The sequence below is a fragment of the Peromyscus eremicus genome, chromosome 7, assembly GCF_949786415.1.
Source record: "Peromyscus eremicus chromosome 7, PerEre_H2_v1, whole genome shotgun sequence".
Taxonomy (NCBI): Eukaryota; Metazoa; Chordata; class Mammalia; order Rodentia; family Cricetidae; genus Peromyscus; species Peromyscus eremicus.
Window position 1 is genome coordinate 89,336,663 of NC_081422.1, and position 15,059 is coordinate 89,351,721.

General features: G+C 43.5%; 1 protein-coding gene across 1 annotated transcript in view; it reads left to right on the forward strand.

Annotated features, from left to right (window-relative positions):
• The window catches only part of Slc9a9 (solute carrier family 9 member A9), a 549,322-nt gene that overhangs the window by 447,239 nt on the left and 87,024 nt on the right, over nt 1-15,059 (forward strand). The window lies entirely within an intron of this gene.

Sequence of the window (15,059 nt, forward strand, 5' to 3'; positions counted from 1 at the left end):
AAGCTGGCGGGTCCTCCTGGGGGCAGATTACTCTGCACCCTCATCATGGAGGAATGGGGCCTACATCCTGAGGAGCATACAAAGGTAAAGTGCATCCACAGGCAACCTTACACCAAGGATTGAGTTCAAAATCTAAAACCAGGTAAACAGTTGTGGAGTGTTGAAAAAGCAAAGTGAAATCCCCGTGTAAAGTGTACGTGATGTTTCTGTGGTGATTGGGTATTTTCTAATGTCAGATAACAAAACCAAGTGGTCCTGAAGAACTTATCTATTTTGTTCTCCTATATAACGGTCTTACTTCCAGTTGGGTTAGCCAGAGACTTGCTTCACTGAACAGTCTCAGTGGCCTCTGCAGGCTTGGACTGTTCTGATGGGTGTGGGCAGGACCGAGCTACATGCACCTCCCGGGAGTCCACTGTATACCTTTGTTTCCTGTGTAAAAAAAATGGGGTAGGAGTAGAAATGACCAGACTGAGGACTACAAGTCTGGTTCCTCATAGTATAAAATAGCATTGCTCTGTTTGCCCCTCAGGAACACTTAGGTAAGGGCTTTCCTCTGAAAAGCATTTTTTTTTTTTTTTTACAATTCTAGCCATCAGTGGGGAATGCAGCAGCTCAGACATGCCCTGCCATGTGAGTTTGAGGGCTGAAAAATCAGGCTGAAGTGCTTTGCCCTGTAGAAGCAAGCAGCCCATGGCTAATCCAGTCAGTAGCACTACGCTGGAGGAACACAGACAGTTGCATTGTGAACTGAATGTGTTGGGTCTTTGCTGATTTTCTGTAGTGACAAAATCTCTCTCCATTCAGTAAGAAAAAGCCAGCCACTGGGATGAAAACCCAAAGCAATGATTAAAACCACAACATGTCAAGAGGAGAAGGGGAGTTAAGATGAGAGAAAGTGTGGAAGTGTGATAGAACTCAGCAAACAGGTGACGGAGGAGAGGCTATGAGGGAAAGGGACAAGGAGGCAAGAAATATTGTAAATTCACATCAGGAATGAAAGAAACACAGATTAGAGAAGGACTGGAAGTTGGAAAGGAGGATTAAGAAGGAAGTGAAGCCAACTGAAGATGCGCAGAGGTGAGTGAGAGCATGTTTGCATGTGAATTAGAAAACATCCCTGGAGTGCTCTGGCATCACGTGGTGCTGTGGAGGGCAGGGCTTGGAGCTTAGTTCTGCTTAAACACATCTCTCTGCTGTCTGTGGCCAGATGTCTTCCCTCACTTTTGGTTCTGTGTTTGCGTAGGCAGTGCAGGTTACCACCCTACAAAGAGCAATGCATCTTGGTCATTAGCAAGCTCTTGCCTTGGTCTCATTAGCAACCTGGAGCCATCCTGGTCTCTAGGGGAATTTGTGCTTGGCAGGTGACTCCAGGTTTATACTCCTTCTGGACTTTCCTTCTAGAAACAGGATTGGCTCCTGCCTTTGATTTCAATCTCTGATAACCAAATTTATAGGAAGGTATAAGAAATGACTGAAGAAAACACCTAATGAAATACACGGCGAGGAAATAGGAAATCAGAGACTTGGTAAGAGGTTTTTATTTTCTTCCTCCAAATTGCGAAAGTGCTGTGAGGAAGCGTTACAACAAAGAAAAAGGAGAAAGTAGAAAAATTAGGTGACAAGAAAATGAAATTTGGAGCCCACTCAAGTTTTTAGCTTGGAGCAGCGGCTCTAAATTTAGATGATGTCACAGTTTTTAATCTCACTTTCCACCAAAGGTTTATTTCCATACGATTAAGGACAGCCTAGTAGAAATGGAAGCAGATTTATCCTCTGTGTAATGTCTCTCCGCGTTGCAATTTGTCCTCCCGTGCGTTCATTCTAGAAACTGCAGTGCAGCCATCCTTGCACAAATATATTTTCTCATAGACAACAGAGGTTTTGTGTCCTAGTTAAGGTCCGAATTTTACCTGGAGAGGAGCATGCCAACCAGTTTTACTCTGTGACCTCATCATATAGCTATATTTTTAGACAAGTTATGAGTATGGTTCAACCATGTGATGGGATCTTACAGAAAGGAAGTATCACTATCTCTGCACCATACAGTGCATTTCTATCAGAATCCTAAAATTTCCTTTGGTCAAGGATAGGTAACCTGACTCCAGTGGGAGACTGTCCCTACTTTGGCAATAACTAGCATGGCCTAACCTATTAGGGTCACAGGGAACATCAACAGGGTTCTAAGTGAACAACAGAGTGAATATAAATGCCAAATTCATAACTTGTCTAAAAATATAAATATAAATGATGGCCAGGCAGTGGTGGTACATGCCTTTAATCCCAGCACTCGGGAGGCAGAGGCAGGCAGATCTTTGTGAGTTCATGGCCAGCCTGGTCTACAGAGCAAGATCCAGGAAAGGAACAAAGCTACACAGAGAAACCCTGTCTCAAAAAAACAAAAAATAAATAGATAGATAGATAGATAGATAGATAGATAGATAGATAGATAGATAGATAGATAGATAGATAGATAGATAAATAGATAAATAGATAAAATGATGGAATGGAAAAAGACTCTACGAAGCTTACAACCCAGCAGGACCATTAGTCATGAAGAAGGTATGCAAGATTCCCACACCAGCTGTAACACTCTAAATCTAGTTATGAATTTGGCATTTACATTCACTCTGTTGTTCACTTAGAACCCTGTTGATGTTCCCTGTGACCCTGAGAGGTTAGGCCATGCTAGTCATTGCCAAAGTAGGGACAGTCCCCCACTGGAGTCAGGTTACCTATCCTTGACCAAAGGAAATTTTAGGATGCTGACAGAAATGCACCGTATGGTGTGGTGCTATTGATACTTCCTTTCTGTAAGATCCCATCGCATGGTTGAAGCAGCATAAAGAATTCTTGTTTATTTTTGTAGTACTGAGAGTTTAAACCCAGGGCCTTGCATATGCTAGCCATGAGCGATATATGCTCCCTCCTTAATTTTCTGTTTTGAGATAGCATCTTGCTAAGTTGCCCATGCAGGTCTTGAACTCATTCTATAACCCAGGCAGACCTTGAACTTGCTACCATCCAGCCTCAGCCTTCTACCAAGTATTTGTGACAGATTGCAAAGGTAGTTCAGTGATAGGTCCCTTGCCTAATATGAAAGGCCCCGGGTTTGACCCCTAGCACCATAAAAAGGGAATTTTTGATAAAAATAAATAAATGAGCCTGCAGACACTGAATTAGATAGAGTTCTCCAGCGAAACAGAAGCAATTTCTGAAAGGAAACTATGTATGCATGTGTGCATATAGAGACCCATTTCAAGGAGCTGGTTTGTACAGTTGTGGAAGCTAACAAGTACATAATTTGAAGGGCACACTCTCAGCCTGGAAGCTAGGGCAGGTGTTAATGCTGTGATCTTGAGGAAGAATCCTGCAGAGAAACCTCCATTCTGGTTTCAAGGCTGTGCAACTAATTACAGGAGGCCCACTGGGTAATTTATTTTACTTAGAATTGACTGACTGTACATTTCACCATATATACAAATGCTTTCGAGAGTAACATCTAAGGGAGGGTTTGATTGACTAGTGAGGTAGCCTCTCAGGAATCTAGCCATGAGAGTCCCCATTCCTATGCAGTTGATACCCAGTATTCAGGTATAGCTTATTATTTAGCAATAAAACAAACCACTAGGGCTCATATTTCTGTTTTACTTTTACATGGCATGTAAAAGTACATATATTATAAAATTTTTTCTCAAAACTACGAGAATCGGTAGAACCACACAAAGGACGATTTAATGAAGATGAGCAAGAGCCATGCACAGTACCAAGGGCTTTCCACTCAGCACCTCACTTGCATTCTGGGCTCTTCAGGAGGGTGGGGTGCTAGAGAGTACACACAAAGAGACCATTGGGGTCAAGGTTGGCCTCAGAGCAGCAACCTGGGCTCTCCTGCTCAACTACATTGTTGGAAGCCTTTGGTGCCCAAACTGGTGATTAATGGTAGTCTCATCACAACTCAATGTGGGCAGCAATTCTGAATCACGCAACAGAAAGAAGAAATTGAGACATAAGGGGACGGTGAGGAATAAATGCTATTGGGCACTATCAGGTACTGACTTCATGAATCTTCTAACCACTCTTTTGGGTTGGATTCTTACCGCCATCCTTGTGACAGAAAACCAAACTCCCAGATCACTTACCTAACTAACTTTACAATCCACAGCTGGTAAAAGTCAATTCCATGATTCAAGCCTGGATCCCTCCAAAGTCCATTGAAATATTTAAATGAACTTTACTGTGAATGATTCTCTTACTCTACTTATAAAACCCCATATGTCAGTATGTGCTTGAAGCCGCCCTTCAAACAAGGACAGTTCTGATATGTCAATATGCCTGTTGACAATATTCTGGTGATATCAGAGTTAGGAGTCAGAGCTGATCACAAAGAGAACACCATCACAGAGGAGCCGCTAAGTTTCTGAGTCATATCCTCAAAGTCTGAACTGGGCTTATAACACGACACTAGAGCACTCAGAATATGTGAGGTCGTAAGTTCATTCCCTAGCACCATAAAACAAATTGCATCTTCAACTTTTCAGAGGTATAAAGTTAAATATGCAAGGGACTCTAAGAAGTACTTCCATCTCCTAAGACAATAGATTTTCTCTAACTAAGCTTGAAGGAGGCAGAAATGTACACCAGACATCAAACTTCTATATTAACATGTCCCCATGGGGTGGGATAGCCTTCCCTATCCAGAAGATTAAAGTCACAATCTGGCCCCATGTGCTCTGGGTGTGTTAGGGACAGCTTCTCGCTAGCTCTCCCCTCAGACTGCAATGCCTCTACCTTTCCCTTCTCTCATTCCTCTTGCCTGTAAGACTGTCCTTAGAATGAACAAGTCCCTATGGGGCATTCACTTAGGTCTTCTCTTCTTTATAATTTTCCCACAACAGTACTTTCTGATACATTATGTGCTTGGTTTTAATTGCCTCCTCTGACCAGGATACATCCTTTCTGGAGATGGAGATTTGGGACTGTTCTTGTTTCATGGTTGTCCTTAGGACATAGAATAATGCCTGGCAGGGAGGGGACACTCAATAAATATTTGTTGAATGAATGAATGGATGGATGAATGAATGAATGAATGAATGAACAGACAAGCAGCAAGCAAACAAGCCAGAAAGCAATGTTTTCTATCACTTCAGATATTGATGTAGCAAGAAATGCATATTAATTTATCTGAAGTTTACTAAATGAGTCTGCAAGCAGGGCAAGGCCAATTGGATGATATTAGTGGTTTTCATCGAGACTGCCCCATGTAGATACTCACTCAGTGCCCCCTAGGCTATGTATCTCACTCTCTGGATACAGACAGCCACCCACCTGACCTGGGTCCCAATTACTTTAGCTGACCTCAAGTCTATGGTTGGTTCTCCCTTCCTTAGTCCCTACCCTACATAGGGAAAAAGAAATACGGAGTTTTTTTCCCATTAATTTTCTTGTATAACCACTGGAATTTTGCAAGCCTAATTTACTAGTGACTTAATTAAGAACACAGGAGCCCAAAATTTCATGGCTAAGATTCTGGCTAAATTTAGATAATTGTCCACTGCATATAAGGGAGGACTTTTTTAAAGTTTGAACACAGTCTGACCTCTTAAAGGATAAATTCAAATGACCCAGCTATTACATGTCATCACTTATGTTCTATTCCACAGCTGAACCGCTGTGTCTAGCCTAGTCCTGGTAGAAGCTCCATGTGCTCTGTGGGGGTGACTGAGTCTTATCTTATCCCAGTGTTGGTTCTATTAACACCAAACCCAAACTTTTAGAGCCACCTATCAACCTTACTAAGAATCTCAGATAATGAGCAGGTTAGAAGCTAAAATTGATGCATCCTTATTCATATTTTAAGACATTGCATAGAGTTATTTGCCTAGATTCAGAGTGTTACAGCTGGTGTGGGAATTTTGCATGCCTTCCTCATGACTAATGGTCCTGCTGGGTTGTTGGCTTTGTAGAGCCTTTTTCCATTCCATCATTTATCATCACTCTCCTTAAGCATGTGTATATATTAGTCCTACAAAAGCAAATGACACAAGATAAAAAATGACCTTTTCCAAAATAAAAAGGGCAGCGTAAAATCATTTTGAGCACTTCCCTTGTGCCAATATTAACTAACATAAGCACTTAGTGTGTGCTTGCCAGCATTTTACATGGTGGGAAGAATTTTCAGAGATAACAGTGAGTTGGTCAATTGACCCAGAAATAGAATTCCAGAAAGCCACATGGGTAGAGAGCTCACAAAGCTCTCGTACGAACCACATGGGTAGAGAGCTCACAGAGCTTTCGTACTAAGTACCCACCAAATGAAAGGCCCACTGCAGGATGTGTGAATGCTGTGGCTCTTGTATGTTCCTGTTGGGCAGAGTAGCAGACTCCCTGCTACCCTGGAGCTTGAGTGGATGGGACTCCACTTCAGGAGCCATAAACACTTAGTATCTGCGATGTTCTCCAGTGGTATTTGGGACCACATATTTGGGGGACATAAGTGAAACAGTATTTTAATCTTAACAGAGAAAAAAAAAGTGAGTGATAATGAAAGAAGAAATACTTCTCCTAAAACTTGACAGAAGACTCTCCATGCCACATGGTCACTCTAATGTTAAATCCTAGGTATAAATATTATGAGCAGCAATTTCCATTTCAAATGGTGATTCCCCACCACACAGATTTTCCCTATGCTGACTGGTGGAAGCCGCCGTAAGTCATTTATTGCAAGTAGTGCTATAGCCTTCCTGAATGACTTGAGTTTGCCTTACACAGTGTTCCAGAAGAGCAGGGACCTCTCCTTTCTAAAGGAGCCACTGAGCTCAAAGGAGGGAAAGGCTCGTCTGAGATATCCAGTGTTGCTGACTGACCTGAAGCCAGCATCCTACTCAATTCAATGTGCCCATCGGAGGAACCCACGGCTCCTGGCTCATGTGATCCATCTACTGAGCTCTGCTGTCCTTGACATATGTGCAGTGCTAGTGCTGTACGTGTGCCGAGCATTGTTTTAGTCACTGTAATGTCATCATTTCTTTAGTAGTTTTTAAAGGCTTCACCAGTCTGGGAATGAGGCATGTTTTATTTTCATTAGCAAGCCGCAAAGATACCAGAATGTACAAGTAACACTTTAATGAGTATCCACTATGTGCCAGGTGACGCATTAGATCAGCAGTTCTCAACCTGTCAACCATGATCCCCATGGGAGTTGCATGACCTTTTCACAGGGGTCGCCTAAGACCGTCAGAACACACCGATATTTACGTTATGATTCATAATAGTAGCAAAATTACTGTTATGAAGTAGCAATGAAAATAATTTTATGGTTGGGGGTCACCACAACATGAGGAACTGTATTAAAGGGTCACAGCATTAGGAAAGTTGAGAACTACTACATTAGATGCTACGTTTCAATAGCAAACAAGGTAGGTGGGCACAGTTGAGCCTCATGAAGTTCTGCTGCTTACCTTGCTGAAGTGAGGGTTGGCCCCACATCCTTTTGAAGTCACTAATGAGAGACTTGGGGATAGGAGGATGTGTTCAAAGGAGCTACCGATTACAGCCATACAGCCGTTCGTAGCTCTCACTTACAAAATGCAATCAGATGATCCCAAAGTGGTTTCAGGAAGCACCATGATTTGTACAAATTTGAGACAAGCAAAAGTAATCTGCTTCCTGAAGGCTCTCTCTGAATAGCTCCCTGATGGCTTCCTCACAGAAGAATGCCTACAGCATTGTATCTGCTTCCCCAAGGAAGCTGGCCAGAAGGAGAGCTCCTGCAAGGAACAGCAGCTCCACCACTGCCCCCTTCCCTTGGTCAGTTCCTTGGGCATTCCAGTTGGCTCTTGGTCACCCTTGCCTTCATAGGTGCCACTGTTGAAATAGCTTACATCTAGCCCTTGATTTTAGTCCTCAAACAAAAGAAATTAAAATTAACTGCAAGAAAAAGCCAGTTTCCTGGGCCCTGTGTTCTCAGGACATTTTGAGGGAAGCAACACATGGAAACATCATGTACAAGTCATAGTGTGGATTTTCACTGCTTTCTTCTTCCATGTAATAGGATGAATGCATGTTACCCTTTATTTTGTCTGAATCCATGAGAAAGCCGACCAGTTATTAACAGCCTCCTATTGAAAGCAATCCAACTCACTAGCATCACAGAACCAAAACAGTGAAAACACTCAGAGTGCTATTTTCTCAAGACCCTACAGCCTAAATCCATAGTTGAAGCAAGCTCTCCAAGACATTTACTGTAACTGCAGATTTGACCCTCTGAACAGTTGTATAAACACCATAGCCTCCCCTGCCATTATGAAAATCAGGCTCCAAAGATGGTGACTGAGTTTTCTACAATGGTTCTACATGAGCTTTAAGACCCCTGAAATGTTTCTTCTCTTTTTCCCATAAACATTTTAATAATATCTCTATTAGAAGAGAATGCTTTCTCATTTCACCTTCACTTTAAGCAAACAACGTGAAAATTGAGATTTATGCAACCACAAAATCAGAACATAGCTCCTCCTTTTGTGAAAAATAGGTTCACAAATTCCTTTAAATTATGACACCAAAGCAATCTATTGACTATTTTTCCAATGTACAGCATTGTCTTAGACATTCCTCACTCCTTCATTGATTTATTCTTTGTCTTGTTGCATAATTGTCAAGAGTCTTCCATGGCCCAAGGCTATCCTAGACTCCATGGTGTGGACGAATTCTGCAGAGCTTGCATTCTAATATGATTTTGTTGGATGACTTCTGGTTTATAGGCATCCTTCCAGGAAGGCATTTCTAGTATAAAGCAAGGCACACTCAGACATCCCACTGTTGCTTTTTATCAACTGAAGAAAGTCTGCTTTAATGGCCAGGCATTGATTCTCTACTGTGAATCACTTCTTTGCCTCTTAGCTTAAATCAACTGCGATTTGCTATTATGGCCTACCCAGGACTACTTATGTAATTGTTTGGTTTGTTTTGATTATTAAAAGAATTCACTCAGGGCACTTGGAGTGATGCTTAATAAACGTTAGAGTTCTGTTAACTTTCCTATGTATTGACAGGCACAGTTCTAAAAGATCTGTGTCATGAAATGCATTTAATATTCATTATCACTTGTTATCTGTGAGTTGCCCAGCTTCCATTATGTTATAGCCCAGCAATAGTGTTTAGTTATAACCGCTGTATTTTAGTACCATGAGGAAGTCTTCAGTCTCCATGAGCAAAAGGCTTCACTTGGGCTGTGAGCCAGCTACCATTCTTACCTGATCCCGAGTCAGTGGCCCAGGCTGGGGGCTAAGCGGCACTTTTTTGTGCTCTGTGCTGTATACACTTACAGTTTTTCCTAAGTTATGGTCCATCCTCCCACAGTTACTTTTCTGGAAATTATATGATGGAGAGCAATTTGGACTTGACAGAGAAGTGCAGCAATTTTTTGATTCCACAATGGAAGCAACACTAGGCTTTGATGATAATTATTCCTCTTGTACCTTCCTTCCCTTGATAAAGGAAGTCTTCCAATTGCCCCTTCCGGGTGAAGCTGTCCCGTTTTGCCATTAGCAATGCGATGGCCTATTGATGATTTCTAGGTTAGTGCTATATCATTTGGTTTAAAAATATTCAAAGAAAAAAATGTGAAGACTTTCAAAATCAAATGCACACTGCTTCAGTGTTGCCAGTATTGAATTTTGTTTTTTTATTTCTTCCTCCTTGGGGGGAAGAAAAAGTCTTCTGTTTAAAATTTAATTGTTACTTAGTCACTCCTCAACTGTGGCAGCCAGGGTATTTTCAAGTTGCCAACAAATTCATGAGCTACCAGAGACACGTTATCAGCTTGGATGGCTGCTGCCGCTGCCTGCACAGATTACCACCGGGCATGAGGCAGAACCTGGTCTCTCTGGAGGACTGAAGTTACTCAGCACCTGTCTGCATATAAAGCTGTCATCGACATCACACAGCACGGACTGCCCTAAATTAAGGTTTCCTTCACAGGATAGAGATGGTGATGGTACAGTCTCTGGGTGTATGTCCCACCACCTCGTAAGTGTGAGTGGACAAAGTTAAGTACACTGATGCTTCACAGAGGAAGGGCTTAATGGAGTGATAATTACTGTTCTTTCCGTCAGAAAGGGTCCATGGAGGAGTTAAGGTTTCCTAACCTGGAATTCAATAACGAGAAGGGAGCTTGAGCATTCTAAGCAAGGAGAAAACCATGACAGAAAAACCTGTGACAGACGTGGCATACATGGATCAAAGAAAACCAGCAAGGCAGAGAGAAGCAGAAGAAAGAGATGAGGCAGTCTCAAGAGGGCAAGATTATTTCCAGTAAGGAATGCATTTAAGCATTCCACAGTTACAGTTACAGTAAGAATTCTCAGCTGAGTGTGGTGGCACACGCCTTTACTTGGGAGGCAGAGGTAAGCAGAGCTCTGTGCGTTCAAGACCAGCCTGTTCTATATGAGTTCCAGGGAGACCCTGTATTAGAAAAGGGGGGAGGAGGAATTCTCTCTTACTGCTCATTAATTTGTGTTTTGTCTGTTGGCTTAGGTGGCTAATAAAATGGACCAAAGTATTTTTTTATTCATCCCCGTGACAGTCAGTTATCAGGCACCTACACTTAATACTTCCAGGACTGGATTTGGTTTCAATGTCTTCATAAAAATTATACATGTTTTGTTTACATTTTCTTGATTTTTCTTCTTTGGGGTTGGGGAAGTATGTCTTCAACCTTCTTCTGAAACCATAGCAGTAAACTAGTCATTGGGTCCTTTTCATAGGGACAAAAGTCCCATTTATGAGAGCAGAACACTTTAAACCGAATCACTGCCAAAGGCTCCACCTCTGAGCGTCGCCCCTTGGGGCTTAGGTTTCCACAGATGAGTTCTGGGAACACAAACAACTGGAACACTGAGAAGTTGGGGAAGCCAAAAAGGCATGTGATCAGCAGCAGCTCCGGAGAGTCAGGGATCCACGTGGAGAGGACTCAGGCACTGAGTGGCGGTCAGAACCTGCAAGGAGACTGAGGGCATGAGAGGCTTTCTGGCAGGTCAGCAAGATCACCAGCAGGTGCAAGGTGTTTGGGAAAACGGGCAACTGTCAAGAAGTAACACCCACAGGTTGTCAGTCATACACACATCATGGGCAAGAAAACCATTTTTCCTCTTGAGAGCAGGAGATGAATGCTTAAGCACAGAGTCACCCAGTGCCTTTGTTATAATGATGACGACTACTGGCCAGATGTGCAGTGCTGTGACAGAGAGAATGAAATGATCTTTGATAGTTGCTTCCCAAACACCCACCGATTTCCTATGTGGTAAAAATTAGTGCAGTGAAATTCTCATTCTACTTTGGATGATATTCTGGAGCCCTCAACCTGCATTCTAAGATATAATCGTGTTAAAATATGGAAGTGTCCTCTCATGAAGAGATTGAGTCTTAGATTTCCCCTAATAAAGATGAGCCAGAAGGGTAAGTATTCCAGGCAAAGTCAAGTAGAACACTTTCCAGCTAAAAGCACAGCCATCAGCCAGCTGCCCCGGTACTTAGCTGGCGATCTACTGTCAGAAACTGCAGGATTTCCAACAGAGGCCATAGCTGACCTGACAGAAAATGTGTGGCTCAAAATTCACTTTCAGAGAAAAAGTTGCTTCTTGTTCCCAGACTGGTAAACTCCCATTTCACCAGCGTCTCAGTCACGCCCAGCTCCGGGGGCAGCCTGTTGTCAAAGGCAGTGGTTAGTGCTGTTGTCTTTCAAAAGTAGGGGAAGACGCACTGGGGAGCCACCCAAAGGAAGCAGACACATCCTGAAACCATTGCCTTTGACACCCCTTGAAGCTATTTCCTCAAAATTCCTTGAAATCCAGCCGTGTACTGGGTTTCATTGACGTGTTGCCTATAAACACAGCCAGAACACAGCATGCTATGCAAACCCATGCCTGGAGTTCTCATGTGCACTAGCCAGCTAGCACTGGAAGGGTCTGAAACAGCTTTGTGTTACTCTCCCGGCTCTTCCCCAGCAACTGCAAAAACTGTTCCCTGCATCCCTCCCTCTGGCCTAGGCTTGGATTTTACAGGTGTCTTTCCAGCCTGTGCTCCAAGAGCACTGAGTCATTTTGGGCACCTATTTTTTTGTTTGTTTTGTTTTGTTTTGTTTTTCGAGACAGGATTTCTCTGTGTAGTTTTGGTGCCTGTCCTGGACCTCACTCTGTAGACCAGGCTGGCCTCGAACTCACAGAGATCCACTGGCTCTGCCTCCCGAGTGCTGGGATTAAAGGTGTGCGCCACCACTGCCCGGCATTCTGGGCACTTTCAAGTGGAGCATGCTAGTGTCTGTCATGAGAGGCTGTGTGTTCTACAGGCTCTAGGTGCTGAGAAATGAAGGGGTCTCCAGAAGGAAGCACCCCACATCTTAAGCAGCTCCAGCAATATAAGCTCAGAAGCCTGCTCTTTAACTGGTTTGGCCAACGTTTCTCCTTTTGGAAAAAAAAAAATTTTTTTTTCTTCACTCTGATTGTGAAGTCCTCAGGCCCTCTGTAAGCTGCAATGCTCAGAAGATGAACAATATGGTAATTGGTAATTGTACAAGCACTTTGCAAGCATCAAGTGCTTCATAAAGTTGAAATGATACTAAATTCAGTGACAGGTTTACAGGCCCGAAGGCCTGAAGACTCTCTATGCAGATAGAAACAAAGAATTTTATTACATTTTTATTATTTTTAAATTCTAGCTGATTTCCCACTATATTCAAGATTATGATGAGCATGTAAGTTTCCTCTCAGTGTTCAGACACATCTGATTGAGAAATCTTTCTCCCTGCGTCTTTGGCTCACACAAGTCTCACTCCTTGAAAATGCCCTACTGGGACATGGCCACCTTTGACCTTCCCGAAGGGAGCTGATATCCTCTGGCTGGCCAAGGCCTTTCCTTCCTGACCCAGTTCCTGGAGGAACTACACGAAGGGCTGTTAGAATATTTCAGGTTGAGATTTTTGAACTGCAGCTCAGAACTCAGTGTGAGTCTCAAAATCAGTTTAGTGGGTTCCTAGCTAACGAACATTTTTAATACGTCAGAGTACAGTGCATTTTGAAAGCTTGATCTCTCTCTGTTGGCATTGTGCCCTACCATGCCCTTGTACAGGAATTCTCAGGACTTTCCCCCAATTGTCTTAAGTAGTCAGCAAGTGAGATAAGCTTCTATAAGGACCCAGAGGAGTGAGTGCCTCGTCACTTGGTTTCGGAAAAAGCACAGAATTGGTGTATTCAAGCTGGACTTAGAATTTGACAGATAGGATGGGGATGGTAGGGACAAAATGAAGTTCGAGGTTCTGACTTCTTAGGTACGGAACCTCAGGTTCCCAGGCCCTTCTGAGCCACTGTTTTGAAATCCATTGAATGAGTACAATCACATTTGCCCTGCAGAAAAACTGTACCGTCCAAACAGAGTGAGTAAAAACTAACACATCAAACAAACACTAGATGTGCTCGCTGTCTCCTGTCTCCAGGCAAAGGTACATTCAGAGAAGGCAAGAAAGGGAAGTGTTACATGAGTTTGGGGGGGGGGGGGCGGGAGGGTGGCAGGGGGGAAGGGGAGGGAGGGCGGGGGGAGGAGTAACAGCCTGGCACAGTGAGGACTGGCTGTTAGAAGCAAGTCTAAGAAGGGAAATGTGTAAAGATTTTGAGTGCTGGGGGAATTTGTCTGGATGTGATTCAGAAGACAATGAAGAATCAGGTGGTGTGGAGACACAGGAGTGATATTGGCTGCCTTTAGAAAGATTGATCTAACAGCATTGATTCAGAAGTCACAGGGTACCTAATTATGGTGGTTACAATGGGAATAGAAAGGAAAAGGGCAAGGGCTAGGAAATTCCTGCTCCAAGTCCTCAGAATCAGGTGTGATATTATTGAGGACATCAGATCTACGGAGATAAAGGGCCAGGGTGTAAGGAAGTAGGGGTCCAGGTGACCATTGGTGTCCAGCCCTGGTGACCCTAAGTTGGATGATATAGTCATAGTGGACAGACTAGGGGGAGATAACCAGGAAGTGCATCCCCTCCCAGGCAGGTATTTGATGAGTTCATGCTGAGCCAGCTCTTGGGGACAAGCAAGCCACTTGCCTCACAGATGGCATTCTCTAGACCTCTGAGTGAACTTGCTTTTTCTCTTCGAGCAGCTTTCTAACAGGGGAATGCTCCACAGTTAACACCCTGCGCCGCAGAGAGAGACAGAACATTTATTTCAGTATTTTGCGCTAATTTGGTCTCATCCACTTGTCTTCTGTCTGTAGACCTCGCTGAAATTCACCTCAGGCTAACTTGTGTTATGAGTAGGTGAGGCTGCACCCCATCCTACTGAGTCAAGTTCAGACTCATTAGCCCCAGGCGGCTCAGCATGAGCCAAAGGGCTCAGTTCACACCATTGTCACCTACCAGCTATGTGGCATGGGGCCAACTACTGGAACTCTCTGGACCTTGATTATAAAATAAGGCTGGTGACAGTAATAACGTCTTCATTGCATGGTCTGGGTGAGTTTCCCACAACTGTACACAGCATATGTAACAAAGAGCTTCAAAAAGAGATTATTATTACCCAAGGGCATGAATTGGATATTGTTTCATTATAACCACCCCATAGCCTTTCCCGATTCCCATAGAAGGGTTCACCTAGGTTCTGCCCAAGAGGAACCTCTGCCAGGGCTTCCCTGGCCAGTCCTGTCCCTTCAGGAGCAGTGTTCTCATTGTCCCTCTGCTCTCTGGACACCTTAAAGCCCAGCTAGAGACCCTCCCAACAAAATACCTTTGTTCCAATTCAGCGTGGTCTGGAAATGCCAAGTATCCCTCACTGAAGATCAGCATTCAGAGCCGAGACTGCTTGCTCAAGTCTTGAAGGGCTGAAGACAGAGTATGGGGGGGAGAGAAGGAGTGGTCTCTTTGGCTACAGGCAGCAGCACTGGGGTCGCTGGCTTCCTCTCATCTCAACCACCAGTACAACAGCTTCTACATGATCCTGAAAGTGAATTTGCCCATTTTTTTTCTATCATAAATGGTGGACTGTAAGCATTATATATACAAGTGCTTT